Genomic DNA, 18,213 nt, shown 5'->3' with positions numbered 1-18,213 from the left:
CCGGATTGGAACCGGATGGTACTTTCACGAACTCCAGAGTTGAGTCTATACAGACTCCCTGGAAATATACCACTCGGAAGAACAGGTCTCAGAAGTGAGAGAAAGAGAATTGCCGGTTTCTGGAAACTTTTCAAAACGAAAGTGTTGCAAGGGGAAATGAGACTTACTATCCTTTCAACACATGGACGGCATCTATCCAGCGATGCTTAAGGAGAGAGCACTTAGAACAACTTCTAAGAAATATTTTTAGAAGATGTCTTGTTCTGGGCTATGTGTCTTTCTCTTTGCAAAAGGTGAAGGTAGTCTTCATACCTTAGCTTGGGAACGATGACTATTCAAATCTGAAAAACTTCAGGCAAATCAACTTCACGTCATTTTCGCTGAAATATCTGGAGAGATAGAGCAACTTTGAAAGACGAGTACGCGATGGGGGTTGTCGTGGACATTGAAAGGCGTTTGACTGGGCACCCTTCCAAAAACTCTATGATGCCGCCAGAGAGCATGGTGTTGATTAAACTTTAATTAAGTGGATTTGCGCTATGCTAACGCAGAGATTTCTGTGCGTTGAACTGGGTGTCGATCGTTACCTAACAGCGGAAACGACAAAAGGCTGACCTCAAAATGGTGTGCTATCGCCACGTCTGCCGAGTACACTGATCGTTGCCCCGGCATGGGGACTTAGGGCTCAGGTAGTAATGTAATGTACTAATATACGTTGCTATCGTTAGGCCGATATTCGCTTATGCATCCGAAGAAGAATTTTCGCTGTAAACTGAATGTACGCCGCACAAATTCATCTGATGTACATTCAGGTAACATTGAAAGCTCTACTGACAGCTGCGAATAATCACGCGCATGACACATTCGAACGCCGATACGAACAAGAGAGAATTTGCTTTCGAGCTAGTCGGAGAAGCGGAAGATTTCGCAGAACGTAATAATTTCAGAAGTACATACCGCATCACGAAAGAACTTGAATGTTGTCGTAAGTCTTTCGATGGTCCTGTGAAGGACGTCAACTGTCGACTTCTTATCCACGATAGTGAACAACTGAAGAGGTGGAAAGAATACTTCATCATGGTTCTTAATTGTATCATATGCTGTGAAGTTCCACTTCTTCTGTGAATCACTCAAAACAGAGTATACCAGCTGGGCTTAGTGGTATCCCCGCTATTTATCTCCGTTATTTATCAATGCACCTGCAGTTACTGCTGATCTGCTGTTTCCACTCTTCTCTTCTTGGAAATTTGAGACTTTTGCCAGGGAATCGAAGAAGGGGATGATCGTTAAGATTCCAAAGAAGGGCACCTGTTTCGAGTGTGATAATTGGAGGTCGCAAAGATGATAATTAAAATAATCTTGGAAAGCATCAAAGGATATCTCGACAACTTGATCACCAGACAGCAGGCAGGCTTCCGCTTCGGATCTTCCAGCATTGACTACATCAGAACCCTCCGGATCATTCTAGAATAGTGCGCGGAGTTTAGATCTTAGCTTCAACCGCTCTTCATCGATTTCGAGGAAGCTTTCGGTAACGTGAACAAGGAATGTATCTGCACTGCTCTACAAACAAAGGACATGTCACGTACTGCACCGAGGTAAAATCTCGCAGGATTTTAAAGTCCAAAGCGGACTAGGGTTGTATCCTCTTACGGATATTTTTTCTCCTTGATTTCGGTGACATTTTTCATGTTGCCTTCTCCTTCCACAAACACCTCGAGTACGGATGGATCTTGCCGAAATGGCTCTGGATTTGGAAAGAGGGACAAATCGAGTTGGACTAAAGATAAACATGAACAAAAGCAAGGTTTTCAGTCTGACGGGTCATCGCACTCTACTTATCTCCATTAATGGGCAGAACATTGAAAGCCTCGATCAATTTGTATATCTCAGAAGCATGGTTTTCGCGGACGGTGGCACCGTACTGGATGTTTCCTAACGCATTAACAGCGCTGGGTCTGCTTTCGCTGCTTTGTCTAAAAGCTGAAAATGCAGCTATTTCAACACCAAGGCCAAGTTGAAACTGTTCTGTGCTAGTGTTTTTTCTGTGGTGCTATAGGGGATTAGCGCATGGATAACGAACTTCATTGTTACTCAAAATCTCCAAGCCTTCATCAATAACTCTCTGCGTTATATAATCTGAGTACGTTGGCCTGATACTATCTCAAACGAATAACTCGGTTGTCGCACAGGCCTGCTACTCATACGTACTGTGATCGGAAGGTGGAAGTGGCAGTGGATAGGTCACACATTGAGAAGGGGCCACAATTGCGTTGCTCACTACGCCATGCAATGCAATCCACTCTTCCAAGATGGCCGACGAGTAGGTCGCCCCAAGTAGAGAAGGATTGCGAACATCTCGGGAAGTCACGGGGGGATCTGAAAGGCATTTCAGGTAACCGCGAACGATGGCGCGTAGGTGTAGTGGGCGCGCAATACCTCACAAACGGGTGAATGCGAACCATATAATAATAAGCTAGATTATAACTTACCCTGTAGACTGTAGGCTATCGATATTTCAGGCTAGATAAGCCTATCTCGCTACTGAAATAGAACAAGAAGACTGAAGAATCGAAATTCGTTTCAGTCCTCCAGTTAGTCTGGAGTAGAATATTGGTACTCTGGGTAAGAAGCGCATTAGGATGGCTGATATAGTATCAAATTCTTGATTGTTTGTCAGCTTGACGAAGGTGGGGTTAAAAATATCCATCGCTCTGGGACCAGGCGAAATCGTGACACTATCTAAAATTATGAAAAAAATTACGTCCAGAAGCAGTAATGTCTTACCAATAATAGGGGAGGACTAATAAAAGTCGAGGAGCATTTAAGAATAACAGTTGAGATTCTATCAAGTCTAGCCAACCTCTTGTTGTCGTCTTGCTTAATGAAATAACGATAGATTCAGTAAATCTGGCTGGAAAGCGGAGCTCCCAAAGAAGACCAGTCAAACCATTTTATGAATGATGGTGAAAATGCAGGTGTAGAGTATGGAGTTACGAATTTTCCAAAAATGGTTAAGAAGGTTTTTACTTTTTGGGGAAGAAAAAATATCTAATATATTGGGGTATGTTAGGATGTCATTACGATTTGAAGTTTTCGTCGAAATAAATAAAAGATAGACTATTAAAGCAGAAGTATATGGTGACGCATTATAGTCCCTAACTTCTCAAGGTAGGAAAACATAGAATTAGTTACGATGATCTCAAAAAATACCCATCAATGGAAGGAACTAAGCCCTTAAATTACCGTCACATGTCGGGGCGAACACTAAGTCCTCCATACGTGGGAAAGACCAAGAAGTATATCTTGCGCTGTTGTGAAAAATTTCACCCTCTTGAAAAAAAGCCAAAAGTAATATCCCATTATGGACAAATTTCTTGATGGTACTTCATAATTCCAATTAAAACCGCTAAAAGTAAATTTCTCACCTCCAATATTGAGTAACATACCTATAGGTAGGAAAAGTAGTTCATTACGATTCTGCTTCGTATTACATCCCTTGAAGTACCACTCTTCCCAGATGAAGTACTTTATAACCCGAACATATGGAGACATGAAATATGTCTTCCCAAGTAAGTGGCATCAATGCTTGCTATACAAGTAGACCCGCTAGGCTTTACGTCGTCCTTACGAAATATTTTTTGCAGCTCTTGTAACTTCTGTTGAAATGATACACCCCCTGAAAGTCATTTTAACATCATTTCCTGGGCGTAAAAAATAGGAAGTCACCCTTTCACAATAATTGAATAGATACTTCCGTGTGCTAGATACTGACAAAGTTAATACCTAAAATAATTTGTGGGCGTCGAAAGAAATCTGTTAAAAATTGGTTTAATAGAGAATGAGCTGGTTATCATTCTAATTTTTCTGGCATTAACCATTTTAGTACCCCTCGGATCACAGTCGAATATTATTCATTGTCATATTTGCATTCCTGTCAAACTGACTTTTCCTCGATATCCATCATCGCCAAAAAATGGTCCTGGCTAGGTCGGCTACATATAATTCATATTGAAAGCATCCACCAACCTTTAAATCTCCCGCAACCCAAAATCCTATTATTTTATTATAATTAACTATACAATGTTATGTGCAAAGACATGCTTACGTGCAATTAGATGTATTCCGCCTAAGGACTTCCACTCAAGCAATGTAGCGGTATTTATGTGGCTAATGGCGTGACATTGCCGAATGTGCACTTCACATAAGCGTTGTAACCTGGTTGCTCTAAAGAATGAAGTGCATTTGGTACCAACCGGTGCCCCCGTGAAGTTAACGTTTCTGCTGTTAGCACATAAATGGATAATCTGCCGATGATACACCAAATTTAAGATCTTACCGGATCCATCTTGACGATTGAATCTGTCCATACATATGGCAGTGTAGTTCTGTGAGTTGCAACTTTCGAATATACTCAAAGTTTTCCCTACTTGTCTTAAGAGGAGACTAAAAGGGATAGAAATTTATGGGCTAGGAACCTGAAAATTTTGAAACTTTATTGGTACGGAAACGTCAACAGCGCCCGGATAGAGACTGACTTCACCCCTAGCACCTTTGGCGATCGAAAACTAACTATGGCTGGTTTCTGGAATACGTCCACGATCTTCGACATCGATAGCGAGGGTCCTTGGAATGCTTGCCTTCTCTAACTTGATCGGAAATTCCAATGATATAACGCCTAAGCAAAATAAAGTGGTGGGACTCTGAACAGTACCCCTCTCTCTTGCCACATTTATGACAATATGCTTTAATGACTCTGGAAAGCCAAGATACCAGATTCGAATCCGGGGTCGGGTTGCTTCTGACGGCTACGGATTGACCTGGGAGTCAGTTTCTGACGGACTTCTAACTATAAAATTACATTCCAGGTTTAAGAAAATCATAATTGTAAAATGCTGCTTCTGATATAGTGGCAATTACAAACAATTACAGGCGTTTCAAGGGAAGCTTCCTAAAGGCGAAACTATGATGGTGATGGATGACCTGAACACCTTGCTCGGACATGTGACAAGGAATCATGGTCTTCATCACCATCGGCGGCGTAACAACTGCTTCTCTCAAACGGGCCCAAAAGTTCGCAATTTTTCTTGCTAAGAACCCAAATCTCCGAGGAATACATGAGGACTGGCAAGATCATTGTCTTGTACAGTAAGAGCTTTGATCCTATGGTAAGACGTTTTGAGCGGAATAGTTTTTGTAAACTAAAAAGTTTTCTGTTGGCTCGCGACAACCTTGCGCCGATTTCATTGTCGTAGCTGTTACCGGTTGTCATTTTCGACCCTAGATACGAGAAGTTATCAACGGTTTCAATGTTGTAGTCTCCTGTCTTTATTATTCTAGTTTGATGTTGTTGAATCTTTGGTTTTCGGTGCTAACGTTTAACGTTAATTCGTTTTGCCTTCATTGATGTGCAACTGCCATCTAGATGAATTCAGTTTGTATGTCTCGGGTAGTTCTCCCATGATGCCACCGTGGACTTAAAGAGGATGGTTCCCCGCGCATTCACGTATGTATCACGGATCACTTTCTCCAAGGCCAAGTTAAATAGGACGCATGATAGGGCATCCCCTTGTCTTAGACCGTTCTTGGTGTCAAATGGTCTCGAGAGTGATCCTGCCGCTTTTATCTGGCCTCGCGCACGTTCCATGAGAAAGCAGGCAAATCCTTACTCCATTTACGTTGCCGGGTACGTCGTTGTGTTATTAGTCCAGTCTTACGTTCCTTCTGTGGCTTCGTAACATCGGTTTTCCATGTAAGGTGGTCAGCCGTACCCAACCCCCAACCTGGAAGACCAGTTGGCGCAATTTTTCCCATTTTTGGGTGGGGGAAATTCGCTTTCATCCTTCCCATCTGCAGCGTTTCGTTAAGAAAGAGCTCCCAACATTGATAGACCAGTAGCTTACTCCAAACTACAATTTTATTTTATTATGTATATAGATATTTCGGGAGCAACTTACTCCCTTCATCAGTACAAAGCTACTTAACTACAAACAGAAGGCAATATATAACATTTTAGCTCCCAACAGTCATCACGTGGAGGTGGAGATAGGGTTGTGTCGTAGAGCTGTTGGTGCTAGTGCATTTAGCGATCGGCAGTAGATTTAGTGGGATGTGCGTAACAAGAGAGGAGCTGACATCGGACTCGAAAAGGATCACGATCTGATGGTTCCTTACGTTCGCTTGAGTGTTGTGTCCGCCACTTCACGTAAAGTCGACCGCTTGTGTGATTCAACTGATGCTCAATAGTGGAATTGCTTTCTTGCTGATGGGACGGCAGATATACTGAGTTACCCACCTCAGAATATCGATGAGCATTGGGCTGCCATCAAATATTTTCAAAATTCACAGTTTTTGGGTACGAAGTGTATGTACTTTTTTTTACATAATTTACAGAATTGTTTTTGTCAAATCATTTTTGTTTATATTGAGCTACTACAATGTGACGTAAACAAAAGTGTTTACTGTTTTTGCGAAGTAATAAGAGAATCATCAGCACAATCTCTCGAGTAACGAACCACGAGCGGACTTATTTTTACAGCTTAGAAAAAGCCAATAATTTTCAACTTAAACTCAATTTCCTTAATTGTTCCGTATATGTAGTAATACGAAGGCGACACCCTGCTTAAACAAAAGACTCCCTCCTAATTTCTTTGAAATTCGTTTTCCATGAAAGGTTGCCTTGGAAGATATTTTCCTGTTTATTGGCTAAAAGTATCTAATTTATGCAAATACGTATTTTGAGGACCAACTGTCCCCTTCTTCAGTGTTTTATCTGCTGAAAAATTTCCTTCGCCATTTGGGTATTCCATATTATCAATTAGCTCCACTAAACCCCCACTAAACCAATTAAGACAATTTGTAGATTCAATTAAGATACTTAGATTAAAATTTATGATTAGTCGAAAACAGACTAAAACCAGTCAGTTATCGTAGATTTTCTAGTCAGCCTATTCTCCCCACCATCGACATTAATTAGCCATTGTCAATCTAATTGTCCATACCTACATAGCCATAGGTAATTGTCCATACCTACAACATACATAGTTAGCCATAGGTTCTGTCAGTCGATGCGTATAGCGAGAAATGTTAGGCCACCGAAACTGGTAACACTGCGCCGTCAGATTTTCAGGTTCCGAAGGTCAGTGACACTTGAACGACAACACGATGAAGTTCGGTAACAACGAAAAAGAATCGCGATTATTGCGTTGCACCAGTGTATACGCCGAAAAAGATTCATAGTTTGTTAAAAAAAGCTGCCGGTAAACGAACGGTTCGTTTTTAAGACATTAGCTCGATACCGCGAAGCAGCTGATGTGGTTGACAGGCCGCGGGAGGGGCGCTCGCGCTCCGTACTTCACCGGAATGTCGTGCATGCTGTGCGTGAGCGTGTTCATCGCAATCCTTTCGCAAGCAGCAATAAATTTCAGCGGAAATGGGCGTTTCAACTCGAAGGATGAGTCGTATTTCACGAGAAGACCTCGGTCTCGGTGCGTACCAGCGGTGCGTTAGCCATATGCTAACGCCAAAACTGAAGAAAATACGGCGAACTCGGCGTGCTGCTCTTCTGCAACGATTTCCCCTTAAAATATCACAAAATTATATTTTCTGATGAAAATATGTTTACCATCGAGGAAAAATTCAAACGAATATATGCTCACAATTGCTATGAAGCCAAAGAAAATGCTCCGCGAATCCAAAGTCGCCACCATCCGACTTCTGTCATGGTATGGTTGGGCGTCTCATATCACGGAATAACTGATATTTAATTCTGGGAGACTGGCGTCAAAACCAATACGAGCGTGTACGAAAGATGTTAGGAGGTGTAGTCGGGTCATTAAGTGAATCTCTATTCGCTTGAAAGCCGTGGTGCTTTTAGCAAGACTCGGCACCCGCTCACAAAGCCAGATAATTCAGCAGTGGTTAGCGGCGCATGTTCCTGACTTCATAACCGAGGATGAATGGTCCTCAGGCAGCCCACATTTGAAACCTCTGGACTTGGGCCTTTGGGCTAAGTTAGAGGAGACTTCGGGCCTATATAGCTGCTAGCGGTGGCCATTTTGAACAAAGTTTTCGTTTGGGAGCTCTATGTTTCCCTTCTCTAATGGTGTACTTTTCGGTTGATTTGGTTTACTACTTCGTGAGAAATAAAGATTTGTCTGACTGACAGAACTTATGGCTGTACTATGTATAGCACAATAACAATAGAAACGAAATAAATTCTTTCATTTGTAGCAGCCTGAGAATTGATGTTTTAGGGATAGGAGAGAACTGGAACAAAATTCAAGGAAGAATGAGAATTTTCTGCAAGCTATGAGACTAGTCAGCACTACAAAATCAGGATCCGATAAAGCCTATTTAGAATAATATCACTTTCGTGAGCTTAACAGTTTTCGTAGCCTCACACTAACTGCCATATGTAATGAATCAGAAACCGACAATTAATGATCACGAATGAAACCCCCAAGGTCTGTGGTAACCTAATCAAAAGATTACCATGAGATATCTAGGAAGGGAGGAAGGCACACGTAGTGCGTCAAAATCCACTGAGGTGCGAAGAAGTATCAGGGGAGAATGTCCGTCATATATTTTCGCTCCCTCGATCGTGGCATTCGTGTAGCGAGCAATTCGCGTCTAGGCGTCTTAGGTTAATGTTTCTTTTTCTTGAGATCATGAAAATATCTACCACCATCTTCTTTCGAAATCTGGTATAGCAGCGCAGAGATTGCTTTTCTATTTTTTACGGAAGATCAGATTTACTGGATTGATTTTTGATAAAAGCTGAAAAGGAAGAAATATATAGAGGACTCAACCCATCTTCGCGAACTGGCTAGTGTTGGCGAGTCTGAATGGTGTAGCTTCTCTGACTATTTTGACTATTACTGGACTTATATTTTCATCAGGTTGCCCCTCCCTTCTATTGCTGTTTACATCTTCAAAATATGCAGGATCGCATTAGTTACTTCTTTTTTAGCCTCTGGTATTTATTATTGTACAACCACATATGAATTCAAACCACACAACTTCCTTTCCGAGAAAAGAAATTTAATGTTCAAAGTTCGTACTCCTACGCTTAACGGATCAACCACAAATTGATTTCGGGTAAACATTTCTTAGAAGACATAAAAATCAGAGGAAATCCTTTCTGAAATGAAACCACAACGAGTTGGTGAGAAGTTTGGAGCACGTACAAAATTGGGAGATAAAAAAGGCGGAATGATATAAAATTTCAAGAAATCCACTTCACTGGTATATCTTTATTCCAATTTACCCTTAAAGTCAGGGAACGTGCAAGCTAAAAATATACATATTATAATGCAACGGAGAATTCAAGCCGTAGCACTGACTGCTTATGGGTACTTCAGCTATTATACCGTAATGGATAATTTATTTCAGGCAATTTATTCTGCCACCCTAGCCACTTACGTTTATTTCCACCAAAAGAATCTGCACGGACTGTAGATCCAATAAAGTGATGCGTCGTTGTAATCCAGTTAACACCACCCTTTTAAGATAATTTTTCAACTTCAAATGCACTTTTCACTCGCATTTCTTCCACACTTTTCCGCTCAATTCAACTCTGCCAACAAATCGACCACTCACTTGGGAACTCAAGGAAAGTCCCTTTAATTATTCACACGACGAGAAATTATTTTTCCGAATTACTAACCGATGCTGCACTGAACTCCCGTGAAACACCGTGTAAACGCAATCGCAAATTTTAATTACTCTTCGCAAATATAAAATGGTGCCGGAATCAACAATTCAGGAAGGAATTAAAGGTGTGTTTGTTTAAACGTGCTTCGCCCGATAATTGTACACTTTCAAACTAAATCCTTCCTAAAGTGGATACAACTCTTCCCGAAAATGTGAAACCTTTTGCACGAGTAATTCTCAGAGCAGCTTTGAAACTTTTCTCTTTCAGGACTTAATCCTCAGCACCATCGCGTTCAATCAATGCCGAATATATCTTAGTTGCAAATCCGTCCATCAAATCGGATTCAATCCAACCTGGCTGCCCCAAGATAATCGCCTTGTGGCTTATTGACTTGGCTCCATCATTAGATACTTTTCGTCAAGTAAATAACATTTTCAACGACTCCGTCCACCTACACACCATACTGAAACTTGGGTTAAGATAGGACCACTTTTTTTCATTATTTAAACACCAAATTAAGCTACATCAAAAACGCCATAAATCGTTAATTTGTTGTGCAAATAGTTTTACTAGTAGGCCCCATGTGCACCATTGACTCCTCTAAACTTACACCGTATCACATTCATATATCCCCACTATGCCATCACTGATTGCGGTCTGGAAAACTCCTTATCGCCCGCACTGATTTCATGAAAATAAACAGGATCCCGTCAAGTTTAAATATTATCACAAACGGAATCAAAGTTAACGCCCATGAAAATATTTACTTCCGACAGACAGATGACCACCCGTTCAACCGTTTCCGGGAAAACACCAACGATCAAGCTCGCATAGAAGAAAAACTCGATTTTCCGAGACGATTTCATCAGCTGCGAGGGAAAATGCCAACTGATTTTCTCTGACGACTTGGAAAACATTCGAACGTGTCTATCATTACACGGCACCGGTCCGGTGTTGGGAGGCTTTGCGCAAATACCGCAAATGTGTCGGTTTTCAGAGTAAATTTTCCTCCGATGGATTTTCGCACATTCACGAGTACAAACGCTTGGAAAATCGTAAGATGCTTAGTCGGAAAATTTCCCAATGTACCAAGTCGTTGGAAATTATTCGTGAACGATGAGGTTTGGCGCCAATTTCCACTGGAAATTTGTTTACAGATTTCTCGAAGGTGTGCTGATTTCCAGTGGAAAGGATGGAAGGTTGGGAAAATTGCATTCTCCGTTCGAGGAAATTGTTGCTGAGGAAAAATCAAAGGTTGAAGAGAAAATTTCAAGAGGATATCAACAGTTTGGACTTAGGTTTGTCACTCTTGCCTCATTAGCGTCTACCGATTGGTAGCCACTTGAAAACTCATCCACTTCTCTTGATTCTAGTGTGGAAAGGTTAATGATGTCTCGGTGTATTGTCAAAGAAATGGAAAAGCGAAGGGCCTCACAGGTTTCGATTCAGATAGATGATAAGTACTCTTTTAACTCTTACTTGAATTGATTTGCCTCCATAAAGTGAAAAGTTTGCCATCGCTCTTAATAATTCAACATTGGGCAGGTCGATGTACACGAATTTCGATTTCAGGTGATTAGAAGAACATGAAAGGTTTGCATAACAATTAAGAAGCTTTAGACGCTAGTATTGACCTTTCAGCCCTTTGGCGTTTCGGTTGAATTATGCGGAGGTAGGTTGCAGTTTACCATTAGAAACTCCGATAAGGTCTTCATAGCCCACGTCGTGAGGATCGATAAAATACCATTTTAGTGACGCCGGGTTCCATCACGAATATTCCTTCATTTTCGGGTTGAGCTGAAATTTCCCCATTCAGCTGGGAGAATTCTTGTGACATCCCTTCAAAGGCAGAACAGTAGATAGCTCAGATCTGGATCTGGTTCCATTTTTTTGGAGCTCTGACCTATGGCGGGTTAATCCGCTAACATTCTTATCACCCGGCATCCACATTAATAATATTTTTTTCAGTAGATCTGGTGCAGCCTCTTACCAAGTGGCCAGTTGGGACAGATTCGAAACAACGCAACCCCGCAAGTTTTATCGCAGGCATTCTTCTGCCCTCAATAAAATCAAGTACCTTTTAATTAACATAAATCTGGAAATCACAATGACCCAGAGGCATCAATAGTCCCCTGATTCAAATAGATACATGGTCCTATGACTGGTCTGGCTTGGGAAGCAACTCTAACGTTTGTTTTTTCTCTGAGCAGGGAATATTCTTTCTGTTAGGCACATCTCAAAGGTATTAATAAAAGGGTTCAGTCTACTCTTCACCGCCAGTTTCAAATCTCTGTTAGGGATGCTGTCCAAGCGCCTTGTTATCGCTGATTTTACCACAAATTTCTCGCAGCTTATCTGCAGTTACTGGAGATACCACGCATTCGTTGAACAGCTGAACCAACGTTTGCCTTCCGCTGCTTTTGTGGTGAGGACATAGACTGACAACAGCCTCTTTCAGAAGGCTCGGGCTTACATCGGTATGGTCGCTCAACCGTTTGAAGCAATTGTTTTTACTCCCCCGAATGGTTTGTTTAAGCGGCCCAGCAGTTGGCTGTGTATCACCTCTTGATCGTGACCATCGGGTTTTGCCCTAAGTCTCAGGTAAAGTAGTCAAGTTGCTTACTAAGAGCCAGTCGCCTTCTGGACAGATTATGCAACGAATAAAATAGAATTAAGCGCTCGAGTTACGATCCCTGGAAAACGCATCAAATCCAATCCTAGAGTTGAGAAGATAACCCAGATGATCACAACTAAAATAAGAGAAGCTTTCGAAGAAAGCTGTCCATTCAAGACCCCGAAGAAGGGTAAAACACCGTCGTGGAACTCAGATTTGGCAAAAGAGAGGAGAACGATAAGGGTGCTCTTCAACAGAGCTCTAAAGTCTAAATTCGTACAAAGAGACTTAAAAATCATCATATAGCCGCGAAGAGACCAACCCTCTCGAGGCAACCTCAAAGCTGAAACGGATACTTATCAAAGAACGTAGCCAGCAGCTGAGTTATCTAGGTTTACAGAGCAAGGTGCGCAGAAAGTGTTGAAGAAACGGCAAACCACTTTCTAGAAGTTCATTTCCCAGGCAGAATCCAAATCCCATCTCGGGGCCGACAGGTGCATGCAGCCCTCAACCGTGAGATTGGAATCTGAAATGTAAAATAGTATCACTGGAGCGAATAATATGGGAATTTAACACGTTCCATAGGCAGTATCATTCCTGTGCTAGTAATAGAGGGAATGGATGCATTGGATTTACATATTCGAAATATATGCCGTGCATGCCTCGCACATGCTTATATTCCAAAAACAGGTAAACTCACCAACACGGATGCAAAAGGCTCCCGACCGATCATTCAAAAGTCCTTTCTACAAACAAACTGGAAAGGCTAGTAGATCAGTTCAAAGGCAAAAACTGAAAAGGCGGTGCCCGAAAAAGAATATGCCAGGGACATGGAAGTTCCTCATTCGCGGTAATTTGTGCCGCGGCAAGACAGCATGGAATCAGTTGGATCCTTCACGTGTTGGGGAAGAGGATAGTGGTTAGCCAAAAGTCCATTGAGGCAAGTCAAGTATTTAGGGGTATATATCGACTCCAAGCTAACGTGGAAGCACCATATTCAAGAACTATCCCGGATATCCTACAGATTACTCTAGCGCTGTGGTGCAACGATAGATAAGACTTGGGGATTTTCACAGTAATGGATTCATTGAACGTATACATCAATAATAAAGTCCATTTGATGTATGCATGCATCGTGTGGTACCGAGACTGAACATACATTATCGTAATCACCAAAAGAAAAGAATGGTCAATAAATGGCTACGAGTCTTTGGGATTACAGACCTAATAGTCATCTGTCAGTCGGACAGCAGTCAAAGGGTAGTACAGGTCTCAGGGCGAAACGTGGATTGGTACCCACGATGGAGCATAAAACCTGGGAAATGCCTGCTGAACCAACACCGACAGCTCTACTACCAAACCCTATCTCCACCTCCACGTGGTGACCGCTGGGAGCTCTTTCCTAACGAAAAGCTGCTGACGGATAAGGATAAAGGCGAGTCTCCCGCGCCTAAAGACGGGACAAATTGTACCAACTGGTCCTCCAGGTTGGGGGTTAGGTAGGACTGACAACCCTACATGGAAAACCAATGTTACGGAGCCACGAAAGGAGCCTCGGACGGGACGGACTTTAAAACGACGAACCCGGCAATGACAGCGGATCAACGATTTGCGCATTTTCTCATGGAACGTGCGCTCCCTATCCGAACCGAATGGTGCTGAGCAACTAGCCGATGCCCTGTCCCAATATAGGGCTGATATAACAGCGTTACAAGAGATGCGATGGACAGGGACCGGTTTCCTGGAGAAGAGCCACTACACCATATATTATAGCGGTCATCCAGTAAACTATGTGCTCGGAGTAGGTTTCTTAGTCAGCCAAAAAGTGACCCCTGCTGTTATCGGCTTTGAAAACATAAGCGGACGGCTAGGCACTCTGCGCTTGCGAGGCAAATTTAGAAATATAAGCCTCATAAACGTTCACGCCCCTACAGAGGAGACTGCAGAGTCGGAGAAGGATACCTTCTACATACAGTAGAACGAACCCTCGATGCCTGTCCCAGATATGATATCAAAATCATACTTGGGGATTTTAACAGCCAAGTAGGGAAGGAGCCCGTATTCAGGCGATACGTTGGCTCCCATAGCTTACACGAAAAAACAAATGATAGCGGACTGCGGATTATTCAATTAGCAGGGTCACACGAAATGGTTGTTGGAAGTACCTGGTCTCCGCGGAAAGCGGTCTACAAACATACGTGGGCCTCTCCAGACGGGGCCACTTTCAACCAAATTGACCACGTGTTGATCGAACGCCGCCACCTCTCAGCCTTGATGAATGTCAGAACATATAGGGGGGCCAATATAGACTCGGATCACTATCTCGTTGGCATGGTGCTCCGAACTCGAATAACAATATCACCTACAATCCCCTCTGACAATCAGGTGAGAGTGAACACTGAAGCCATCCACAACACAACCCTCCGCGACACCTACAAGAGGGAAATGGATGCCGCAATAACCGCAGTCAATAGAGATCCTGGAGATGAAGCATCAACAAATGATCTTCACAGTCACCTGAATAACGTTATCATGGATACGGCAACAAGCATACTTGGCCCCAGCCGCAAAAGGAGTCGGAACGGCAGGTTTGACGATGAATGTAAGCTAGCAACGGAACGGAAGAATGCCGCATACCGAGTAATGTTGCATTCTCAAAGAACGCGGGCACGCGCAGGGACTTATCACGAACTTCGTCGAGCGGAGAAGCGACTTCACAGACGGAAAAAAGAAGCCTGGGAGAACCAACAAGTCTGTGAACTAGAAAAGTACAGAGGGCAACCGCACCAGGCGCGCAAGTTTTACCAACAAGTCGGCACGATGAAGCTTTATACACCTCGATGCTCATCCTGCCGAGACAAAAAGGGAAATCTGATTTCCGACAGAATGGGCATATTAGAGCGATGGGTTGAGTACTTTGATGAACTACTGGACAACCAGAACATCGGCGAGTTGGAGGTCCCACCAACTGAAGACAACGGACAAATACTGCCACCACCAAGTTTAGGAAAAACAGTCAGTGAGTACCATCTAAAAGATATTCTCCACTATCTTGCTAGGCCGGATAGCCCCATACGTCCAGAACATCATTGGCCTAAGCGGTAAACGATGGAAAAACTGTTGGAATATGGACATAAGCGGCACCATCTGTTCATCGACTTTAAAGTCGCCTATGATAGCATAGCCAGGGTAAAACTGTACACGGCCATGAGATAATTCGGTATCACGACGAAATTAATAAGACTGACTAGGCTGACCCTGACCAATGTGCGAGGCCACATAAAAGTAGCAGGATCACTCTCAAAACCATTCGACATCAACAACGGTTAACGACAAGGGGATGCACTATCATGCGCCCTCTTTAACCTGTCCCTGGAGAAAGTGATCCGTGATGCCAAAGTAAATGCAAGAGGTATGATCCTCTTCAAGTCCACACAACTTCTGGCCTATGCTGATGATATCGACATCATGGGAAGAACCACCCGAGACGTGCAAACTGCCTTCATCCAGATCGAGCAGGCGGTGATTGGCGCGAGATCTTGGACTGAACATCAATGAAGGCAAGACAAAATATATGGTGGCAATGTCAGCACCGAAGACGAATCAACCAACAACATCAAACCGCACTGGTCAAACACGAAGAAGAATAAGGATAGGAGAATACAACTTTGAGACCGTTGACAATTTGTCCTATCTATGGTCGAAAATCACAACCGACAACAGCAACGATGATGAAATCCGCGCAGGGTTGTTGTCAGCCAACAGAGTTTATTTCAGCTTACAAAAACTGTTCCGCTCGAAACATCTCACCATAGGGTCAAAGCTCTTACTGTACAAGACTATGATCTTGCCAGTCCTCATGTATTCCTCGGAAACTTGGGTTCTTAGCAAGAAAATTTGCGAACTCTTGGCCGCGTTCGAGAGCAGAATCCTCCGTAGAATTTTTGGCCCTCTACATGAGGATGGACGATTCCGTAGCCTGCACAATGACGAAATCTATGAGCGATACCATGACCGTCCGGTTGTGGATAAAATCCGGCTCAATAGGTTACGGTGGGCGGGTCACTTAATCCGTATGGATGAGGATGATCCCACCCGGAAAGTCTGTAAGGGCAATATCTATGGTAGAAAAAAAAGACGAGGCAGACCTTGCCTAAGATGGAGCGATGGCGTAGGTCAGGATACCAGACAGCTTTTAGGGATATCGAATTTGTGGACCTCGGCACAAAACCGGGATGTCTGGAGTTCCTTATTAAGGCAGGCCTAGACCTGATACCGGTTGCTGTGCCGTTGATGATGATGATGAGTCGGACAGCAGTATCAGCCCAAGCAATAAATTGGTACCAGTTGCTGTTGAAACTTTGCGGACTAAACAAAACAATTCTGATGTGGGTGCAGGGCACTCAAAGATCCCCAAGGGTCTGGAACTACAATGGTGATGCGGGAACCCGCTTTTTGTATCTGGCCTACTCTAGGGTGAAATTGAAAGGATTAGCGTGTATGGAGAAATTTGAACTCTCGGCGGCAGGCAAAATCCTTGTAAAAGAACCCGGGGCCGAGAGCGCCTTTTTTGTTGTCCCTTAAGAAGTGGGACATGAAAAACCTAGTAGGGCTTTTAACAGGACACTGCCCTTTAAACTCCCACAACTATTTTTGATGTTCCTGAGGCTTGCAAGTTTCAATTTCAGTTGTTGATCATTTAGCGGTGCGGAGTATATTCGAAGTTACAATAGAGAAAATACAGTTACTCGGAGCAATCTCATCGGTTTATGCTGACCAATCCAGGGATCTTTCTATGTTTTGTGACTACAGGGTAACAGCTGATTACAGCGTAACCAGTTTAACAGTGAAACTCGTTATGACAGCATCGCCACTTGACCGTCCAACAGTCACCAAAATAGTCTGATGGATTGACCTTGTTCATCAGCAGCTTTTCTATATCTTCACTAATACACAAAGGTAACGAGTTATCCGTTTCTGTTTAAGGAACAACCAGTCTATTTGAGTTGATGGTTTTAAATATTTAATAAAGAATTTAAGTATTTATTAATAGTTTTATTATAACCTTTGTAAGTTTACAGTACAAAATTATACGCCATACCTTCTATTCATCGACGCACAGCTGACTTTCTTCTCGTCAGGTGCTTTATACTTGTTGTGCGACATAGCATTGTCCAGTGGCAACATTCATTTAACATACTCTAGTAAATTTTTCATCAAAACTGCAAAAACTTTGTGGGAAATTTATCGATTCTATGTGTATCTTAAGGTAAATGGAAAATAGATTAACGCCCCCCTTGGGGATTTCAAGAAGCGTAATAAAGTGTCCTGACATTTGCATTTTCATAAGACAATAAGCTTTTTTTGCAGAGAAATTGAATTATGTTTATACTTTCCTTTCAAAGTTCATTAACTTAGTACTGATATCTGATAACTGAATTAGTCTGCTCTTTGGGACGAGAGCAACGTTTCACGACCTCAAATTAACGTCGAGCTCGCAGCACATTACTTTGTACCTTAAATCCAATCAAAAGTTGTGAATAATGTCCGTCGTCCCTGTTCAACTTGGAAAGTATAAACACATTTTCCACCATATTTTCAAGTGTTCACTCTTTGTAACGAGACCCGGTTATCTCCTTGGAAAGTTGCTATAAGCTTGTGCAAACCAACTTTGCCGGATAAATGACATGAAGTGGATTAAACTACATAATAATCCAGTTGCCATCATGAAGCATGGACGAGTCCTCATTTGCACTTCGTGTGCTACACGACTGGCAGTCCATGTGAGAACACTACTTAGTACCTTGACATCAACCCTGTCTGGTCATTCTATCATGCAAATTTAATAAAGAACATAATTTCCTCAGGGCACCCTCATCACGTCTCTTCTTCTCTCTGTAGTCCTTTTCCTCGGAAAGTATCAGTACAGACGGTATACCGTATA

At 42.6% G+C, this 18,213-nt stretch overlaps 1 protein-coding gene across 3 annotated transcripts in view; it reads right to left on the bottom strand.

The window, feature by feature from the left end:
- Positions 1 to 10,523, bottom strand: part of LOC119647112 (potassium voltage-gated channel subfamily KQT member 2) — a 1,176,525-nt gene extending 1,166,002 nt beyond the window's left edge. For all 3 annotated transcript variants that reach the window (XM_038047893.1, XM_038047892.1, XM_038047894.1), the window contains exon 1: positions 9,424 to 10,523. The gene's annotated coding sequence lies outside the window, so the exon portion shown is untranslated. The remainder of the gene's footprint in view (positions 1 to 9,423) is intronic.
- Positions 10,524 to 18,213: the final 7,690 nt, after the last annotated feature.

The sequence above is a fragment of the Hermetia illucens genome, chromosome 1 (assembly GCF_905115235.1).
Source record: "Hermetia illucens chromosome 1, iHerIll2.2.curated.20191125, whole genome shotgun sequence".
Lineage (NCBI taxonomy): Eukaryota > Metazoa > Arthropoda > Insecta > Diptera > Stratiomyidae > Hermetia > Hermetia illucens.
Note: the sequence above shows the minus strand (reverse complement) of the source record. Positions and strands in the feature narration are given on the sequence as shown.